General features: G+C 45.3%; 1 long non-coding RNA gene across 1 annotated transcript; it reads left to right on the forward strand.

Annotated features, from left to right (window-relative positions):
- Nucleotides 1-281: 281 nt before the first annotated feature.
- On the forward strand, nucleotides 282-8096 carry LOC140397968 (uncharacterized). Its single transcript, XR_011937360.1, has 3 exons — nucleotides 282-350; nucleotides 570-673; nucleotides 6295-8096. It is a non-coding gene; the product is annotated as an uncharacterized lncRNA (long non-coding RNA).
- Nucleotides 8097-8434: the final 338 nt, after the last annotated feature.

Below are 8434 nucleotides of genomic sequence, written 5' to 3' on the forward strand. Positions count from 1 at the left end.
TTCTGAGTATCTCTATAACATAACCAGTCAACATCCTACCTTGAAGAAAAGTTTAAAAAGAAATGGGCTGCGCTTTGGTTCATGAATTTATTTATTTTTATGTGTCGAGTTCTTCATTCCTGTGGAGCACTGCAAATAATCTGTTTAAAATGTTTCCTGCCAAAGAGCTCCCAGGGGAGATTTCTCCTGTGTTATAGCTGTTGTACAACTGCAAACTCATTTATGGGGGATGGTTTTATGGTTGCACCATCTATGGTACACCAAGTAAATCCTTCCCCTCTGTGATTTAAAAAAAAATTATGTTAGCTACGATACAGCACCATCTATCTTTTCAATGAGAATTATACCTGGTAAGTGATAGTTCAGTGAAACCAGCCTCATTTAAAGAATGGGACTATTGTGGAAAATTACACATGATTGCCGATGAAGCCACAATACGGCACATTTTACACTCTGCGCAGGGGTTTGGGCTTTGTATGACGTTGCACTGTGACTCAACCTGATTAGATTTTGTTATAAAAGAAGAAAGGTCATCGACCTGAAGATTAACTCTGTTTCTCTCTCCACAGATGCTGCCAAACCCACAGAGTGCTTGTACCATTTTCTGTTGCTATTATAGAAGAATGAAATACTGGCATTTATACAACCCCAGGACATCCTAAAGAACTTTACAGTAATGACATACTTTTGACATGAACCTACTGTTGTACTGTAAAGAAATGTGACAGCCTGTTTTCGCAAAGCAAGGTCCCACAGACTGTTTTGTTATGCTCTTGACGTAGCATAAGCTGCTTCCTTGATGTGCACTCTGACAAAGGAAGGTTCAGATTTGGAGATAGCTTTAACACGTTTATTAAACTGTTAACGATTCTCCTACTTGGATTCGACTCTACTGTTAATCCGGCTATAGCTACTCAGGCTAACTAACCAGTCTGCTCCAATCCACGTGGTGGGTGTGATGTGTTTCAATCAACCCTGTCTGTACTCACTAAGTGTGCCCACTGGAAAGAGGCTGAGCATGTGTGCTGTGTCCTTTTATATGGGTTGGTGTAATGCCCCCCTGTGGTAGTGCCACCTCTGGGTGTGTCTTGAATTCCCATTGGTTGTGTCCTATCTTACTTGCCTATTGGTTGAATGTCTGTGTGTCATGTCTCTGATGCTCCCTCTAGTGTCTAGCTGGGTGTAGTGTATCTACATTAACCCTTTGTGTATTTAGAGTGATGCATATCACCACACAGACAACAGTGAAATAATAGAATCATAGAATCAGCACAGAAAGAGTTCAATTGTCCATTATGCCTGCATTGGCTGATCAGGTAATTTTATTATGTGATGTTGGTCAAGGGATAAATATTGGCCAGTGTAGCAGAGGAGAACTTTCCTGTTCTTCTTTGAAATAATGCCACAGGATCATTGACTATCACTTGAGAGGGGAGATGTTCAATCTTTCATCCTCAATGCTGCACTGTTAGCAGACAATTTGTACTCACGTCTATAGGGTGGGAGTGGAACCCATCGCTGTGTCTAACACAAAATGTTTACAAGGCCAAGGATCACTTCAAGGAGCAACTTGCACTTCAGCTGAACACCAGTTGCTATCAGTGTGAAGCCAACAATGAATGGTACTCAGATGCACAGAAATCTATCCTTAATGTGAGAAAACAACCACTGAGCACTGAACTCCGCTCAACTTGTCTAGGCAGCACTGAGAACAGAGAAATAAAACATCATTGATTCTGATGCTTATAACACATTACTGGAGCTAACAACTACCCTTTGTCATAGCGAAATAGGAAGAGCTGTCACTCCATCAATATATATATATTTACATAATTCTCACCACAGAATAAGTTTTGCTTTCTGTGAAGTCACAAGGGCCAGTCTTCTGTGGCCACACTACCAGCCGGTAGCCTTGCTTATTGCTGCATATGATCAGAAAATCCTGGGCATATTGCTTGCCAATTTACCCTCAATTTCCCAACCTGCACAGCAGGAACACCGAGCAACCCGCCAGGAGTGGGATTTCAGAGAGTTATCCCGAAAGTACCTCCATTCTATTCAAAATCATTGGGCTACTATAAGAGTGCTTGCAGTTTGTAAGGGGCAGGAGCTAGGAGCCTTATAATATGCCTGTCGGCATGGTAGCACAGTGGTTAGCACTGCTGCCTCACAGTGCCAGGGACCCGGGTTCGATTCCGAACTTGGGTGACTGTGTGAAGTTTGCACATTCTCCCCGTTTCGGAATGCATTTCCTCTCGGCGGTCCGGTTTCCTCTCAGTCTAAAGATGTGCAGGTTAGGTAAATTGGCCATGCTAAATTACCCCTTAGTGCACAAAGTTTATGTGGGGTTACGGGACTATAGTGGGGGAGTGGGCCTAGATAGGGTGCTCTTTCAGAGGGTTGGTGCAGACCCAATGGGCCAAATGGCCTCCTTCTGCACTTTCGGGATTCTATGAAAGCTAGCAGAAGGTAGCACAATTAAACAATGATCAGAAACTGCTTTGTACGATGACAGAGTACATGATTATATTTATAGAATTCTCTTTGAGTATGGAAGCAGGGATGTGTTGCTGCAATTGTACAGGGCCTTGGTTGGGCCACACTTGGAGTATTGTGTGCAGTTTTGGTCTCCTTCTCTGAGGAAGAATGTTCTTGCTCTCGAGGGAGTGCAGCAAAGGTTTACCAGACTGATTCCAGGGATGGCGGGACTGTCATATGAGGAGAGATTGACTAGTTTGGGATTGTTCTCGCTGGAGTTCAGAAGAATGAGGGGGGGATCTCATAGAGACTTATAAAATTCTACAGGACTAGACAGGGTAGATGCAGGGAAGATATTACCAATGATGGGTGTGTCCAGAACCAGGGGTCAAAGTCTGAGGATTCAGGGGAAACCATTTCGGACAGAGACAAGGAGACATTTCTTCAAACAAAGAGTGGTGAGCCTGTGGAATTCATTACCACAGGAAGTAATTTTTGCTAAAACTTTGAATATATTCAAGAGGTGGCTGGATGTAGCACTTGGGGAAAATGGGATCCAAGTCAATGGGGACAAAGCAGGATTAGGCTATTGAGTTGGATGATCAGCAATGATCGTGATGAATGGCCAAAAGGCCTCCCCCTGCTCCTATCTTCTGTGTATCTATGTATACCCTCAGTCTGCCAATAATTCGCTTTCGCTGATAAATTATAAAGTACCATACAGATTGGAATTTTCAGATCCCCTTTTAGAGTGAGTTTTGAGTTTATGAGCGATTCAATTCCACCCCTTGTAACTAAGTTGCTTATATTCATTGCCCAAATTACAGAACCTATCCATACTACTTTACAAATGACTTCCCAAATTCTGTACGTTTGTTCCATCCATCTGATTGAGGAGGCCCAGCTAATGACAGCATGTTAATGAAGAGTATTTAGTAAACCATACCTCACTGCGTAGCTGCTGAACGTCATTAACCCTGCCTCTCCTGCTCCTTCATCATCAGACCCTTGCGTTTCACTGAGTGCTACTTGTATCATTATGTATCGGCCATGAAGTTGTTCTACTTGCACTCCTGCTTAATGCAAATGAATGGCTAGTGCTCCTGTGCAGCTCCGTAGCGTAAGCCACTTGATTGTTGATTCTCTTTGAGCTGTGAAGAGAGCAAGAAGGAGTTTTTTATAATGGGTATATGGGTACATTTATCTTTTTGGCTGTAACTGTCTCTTGACACTAACCTTTCAACACCTGTGCAGTGTATATGGACGTAACAATGTACCAGAGTTAGCTCATATAATACATTAGTACTCAGTCACTCAGATATCACTCAGTCTCCGACCTACTTTGCCCTTGATTAATTGAATCATTCTGTTAGCAGTTTCTCCAGGGAGATGCTGCCACTTGCTATGGTCCTTGTCCTGTCAAAGTGTGCCACTTTTGATGACGGCGGCAAGTGGATTATGAAGTGAGAAAGGGCAAATTAGCCTTCCTCGGTTTGAATTCAACTATGTATCTACATCAGTGAGGAAACATAGAAAGTAGAAGCAGGAGAAGGCCCTTCGAGCCTGCTCCGCCATTCATCATGATCATGGCTGATCACAAAATTCAATACGCTGATCTCGCCTCCCCACCCCCCCATATCCATTGATCCCTTTAACCCCAGAGCTATATCTAATTCCTTCTTGAAATTACACAATGTTTTGGCCTCAACTACTTTCCGTGGTAGCGAATTCCACAGATTCACTGGGTGATTCACCACCCTGGGTGAAGAACTGTCTCCTCACCTCAGTCCTAAAAGGTTTTCCGCTTATCCTTAAACAATGACCCCTAGTTCTAGACTCTCCTACCATTGGGAACGTTCTTAATGAATCTAGCCTGTTTAATCCTGCTAGAATTTTGTAAGTTTCTATGAGATCCCCTCTCACTCTTCTAAACTCCAATGAATATAATCCTAACTGATTATCCTCGCTTGACAGTCCCACCATCCCAGATATCAACCTGGCAAACGTTTGCTGCTCTCCCTCCATAGCAGGAACATACTTCCTCAGATAAGGACACCAAAACTACACACAATACTCCAGGTGTGGCCTCACCAATGCCCTATACAATTTCAATAAAACATCTTTATTTCAATACTTAAATCCTCTTGCAATGAATGCAACATACCTTGCCTTCTTTACTTCCTGCCCGTACCTGCGTGCTTACTTTTGGCGACTGATGCACGAGGACACCAAGGTCTCGCTTGGTATCCACCTCTCTTAATTTACACCCATTCAAATAATGATCTTCCTTCCTATATTTGCTGCCGAAAGCAGATAGCCTCACATTTATCCACATTATACTGCAACTGTCATGCATGTCCCCAGGAGTAGTCTTTCAACATATACTGTAGTAATAAGTACACAATGTCTTGATTAGGACATGGCATTTTGGGGTAATAATGCAATCTTTCCATTTCTAATGCAGACATAGCCAAAGATCCCATGACAATCCTTCTTCACATTAATAGTGTAGTCTTAGCTGGTTTGCTTCCTTTTCACACAATGTCATTTCTTCAGGCCTTCTTTTGAGGGCCTCACTGTGTTAAGCCCCAAGATCACTGGTCTATTGTGTGTGGTATCCTGGCTGACCACTTTATCAGTTTAATCTCTGGTAAGCTGTCGACTGTCATCCCATGAGCTAGACACAACGCTGTAAGTTTCCCCCCCCCACATCCTTTTTATGTGCTATGGAGCTGGTGGCTTAAAATAATTGCCATCTGCACAGATAAAATGGGGATTTAGAACTGTGACAGGTACAGTGCATTAGTTCTGGTGCTGAGATTGAGTGAATTTCTATCTTTTAGATAATCAAAGAAAATCTTCACAGAAAATGATCAAGAAGCAAATTGCAACCAGGTGACATTATATTCATCAAAGGATTCAATATTTTGTAAACTCCACTCACAGTATGCACAAATGTTAAAGACAGTCGTAAATGCTTCTTAAATCAAGTTTCACACATATTCAATTATTCCATGTCTATATAACTCATCGTCCTTTATAAACGTCGACCATATCTAACCTTGTTAATTGTAACTCACTGGAGTGTGATCGCTTGTGGGAGTTTGATTCTCATATTCATGATTTTGGAGCACACATTTAATTTTCAAAATTAACTTCTATTTATTTTACATTATTCTGTACATTAGAGCTTTCTGGTTGAAACGAAAACTGACTGCTGGCGTTAACATCCGTAGATTGAATCGCATCTCTGCAGGGACGTTTTCTTTCATTAGTTCAGGTGATGAATATTAGTCTTCGGGAGTTCAGGGTTGCAGATCAGGAAACAGACCCAGGTGGCTCCAGTTTTTTTCATGGGTACTGTTGACCATTTAATAAACAAACAATTTTCAACTTTCAAGTGCCTACTCCAGGGTACCCGTGCCATGCCTCAGAGGATGATTAGTGCACAGCATCTCAAGGAAACTTTGAAGCCTGACAACTATCCCCGAACTCTCAAAGCATCAGCACCAGAGGGGCAGTTGCCAACAATCAAACAGCCGGGCTTCAGCACTTGGGAACCACTCATGGCCAAAGGGTAAGTGTGAGTGAGGACCAGGGGGGGGCACCAAGCAAAGCCTCCCAAATGTTCCTGGCAGAGGTCTGGGGTCTTGGGTACAGGGACTCCTGTTGTGGACAGGGTGAATGTACAGGGCAAGGTATGCCAGCACAACTGACTCATTGGACGGCACTTTGAGAGAAGAGGGGAGAATCATGGTAATGTTGATGGAAACCCAAATTGATTGTCGGTCTCTCTCTTTCTCTAATTTCTTCCAGATGTTTGCTGCTGTGGATCCCGCAGAGGCAGCCGAGGCAGGCAGACGCCGGAGAAGGCAGCAGCAGCGATGATGCAGGCTGGAGGTAGCACCTCATGCCGCACACCCTGAAACCCCGTCAGCCCATCAGGCCGAAGCCCAAGGTGTAAAGACGTTGTTGGTCTCTCGATGCGATGATGGACAGAATGTGCCGCAAGAGACTCCGTCTCAATAAAGAGACAATGCATCACCTGTCCTACCTCCTTATGGAGAAGGAAGAATCCTGCTCCCAGTAGCCATGAAGATCACCAAAGCCCTAAACTTCTCTGCAACCAGATCATTCCAGGGCTCGAGAGGGGACATGTGAGGCATTTATCACACTACATCTCACAGGTGCATCCGGGAGGTCACAGATGCTCTGTATGCCCAGGCATCGGACTACATCACCTTGGAGCTGGACCAATCTCACCAAGGTGCCCTGACAGTAGGATTTTCCGCTATTGCCGGGATGCCTCAGGTCCAGGGGACAATAGATGGCACACATGTCACCTTTTGGGCACCGGGGCATCAGAGAGTGCCCTTCATTAACAGGAAGGGGTTCCACTCCCTGAATATTCAGATTGTGTGTGACCATAGCCTTCGTATCATGCATGTGTGTGCACGCTATCCCCAGAGCATGCATGACAGCTACAACGTGGGACACTGTGAGATCCCCGGTACCTTCAAGGGTCACCCCAGGGTGACAGGATGGCTCTTGGGGGACAAGTGGTACCAGCTGAGGTTTTGCCAGATAATGCCAGTGTGAAGGACTGAGACCGAGGCAGAGACCCGATATAATGAGGCACATGCTGCCACCCGTGCTGTCATTGAGCATTGAGCATCGGACTGTTCAGAATGCGGTTCTGATGCCTGGACTGCTCTGGTGGTGCCCAGCAGAACACCCCCCAGAGCGTTTCCCGCTTTGTGGTGGTCTGCTGTGCCCTCCACAACCTGACACAGCAGCGGGGTGACATGCTGGAAGAGGAGGAGGAGGAGGGACCAATGTCCTCGTCTGAGGAGGAGGAGCCAGACCATGACAGACTGGAAGACGAGCTCGGGGAGGAGCACAGGAGGTACCGAATGATGGCGGACAGGCAGCAGCATGGGTCTGACGTGTATGGAGGACCAAGCCAACCTTGCTGTCAGTGACTGCTCGCTCCTTGGTCAAACACGTGATCTACAGAGTCTGTTCCTCATAAAAGGGGGAGGACCTGAGACTCTGGGATTCTGCCCCCCCCCCACCTTGACCCTTTCCCATTTATTATGGGCTATCTTCTCCTGCAGGGCCAAAGAGAGGGCAGTCTGAGCTGTATGCTTGATGGATCAGGGGGCTCTACAGGTGGCCAGTTTGGGCAGCGCACCTGGTGGGTGCCAGTGGGCTCTGAGCAACAAGCACAAACATTGATGTGGGGAAGGTGTGAGGTGTCAGCCACTTATCCGTGGGGGTTTGGAAATTTTAGGGGTGACAGCTGGAACTGATGCCAAGAGAGAGGTGGTAACTTTCCCTTACACTTCAGTGGAGGTCATTGGGCTTCTTCCAACATTGTACGGTGGTCCTCTTGGTTATGCTGCCCGCACTGACCACTGCTGCCTCTTCCTCCCTGGTGCCATTGCTGACCCGACTGCTGAGCCTCCGACCGCTTCAGGGGAACGGAATGTCCCGTCTCGCATCCCCAGGGTCGAGAAGCCTGGTCAGGTCACTATCACCAATTCGAGGATCAGGTCTGCGCGCTGCCATGCTTGTGTGTTGACTGGAAGAGAGTGGTGAGGCAATGTTTAAAAGCAGCTCCCCTTGTTAGCGACGAGATGCTGAAGCGCCAGTCAGGCGAATCAGATGGCGAGACAGCCAATAATGGCGAGACTCATGTGGGGCTCATTTTCGCACTAAATGCCGTTGAATGCGGGCTATGGCCATTGAGGAATGTTTCGAGTCTGTATGGCTCGTCTATTAAAAAAAACTACATTGTCGCTGCAGTGATGTTTTAAAGGTGCATTTATATAATTATTGATCAGCATCTTCTGTCAATTTTAAAAGCCAAACATCAAAATCAAAGGAGAATAAATCAATATTTTTCAAGGTATTGTATTAAATATTTTATTTTTGTGTGTTATTGAACCTCTGC

Source organism: Scyliorhinus torazame, chromosome 21 (genome assembly GCF_047496885.1).
Source record: "Scyliorhinus torazame isolate Kashiwa2021f chromosome 21, sScyTor2.1, whole genome shotgun sequence".
Lineage (NCBI taxonomy): Eukaryota > Metazoa > Chordata > Chondrichthyes > Carcharhiniformes > Scyliorhinidae > Scyliorhinus > Scyliorhinus torazame.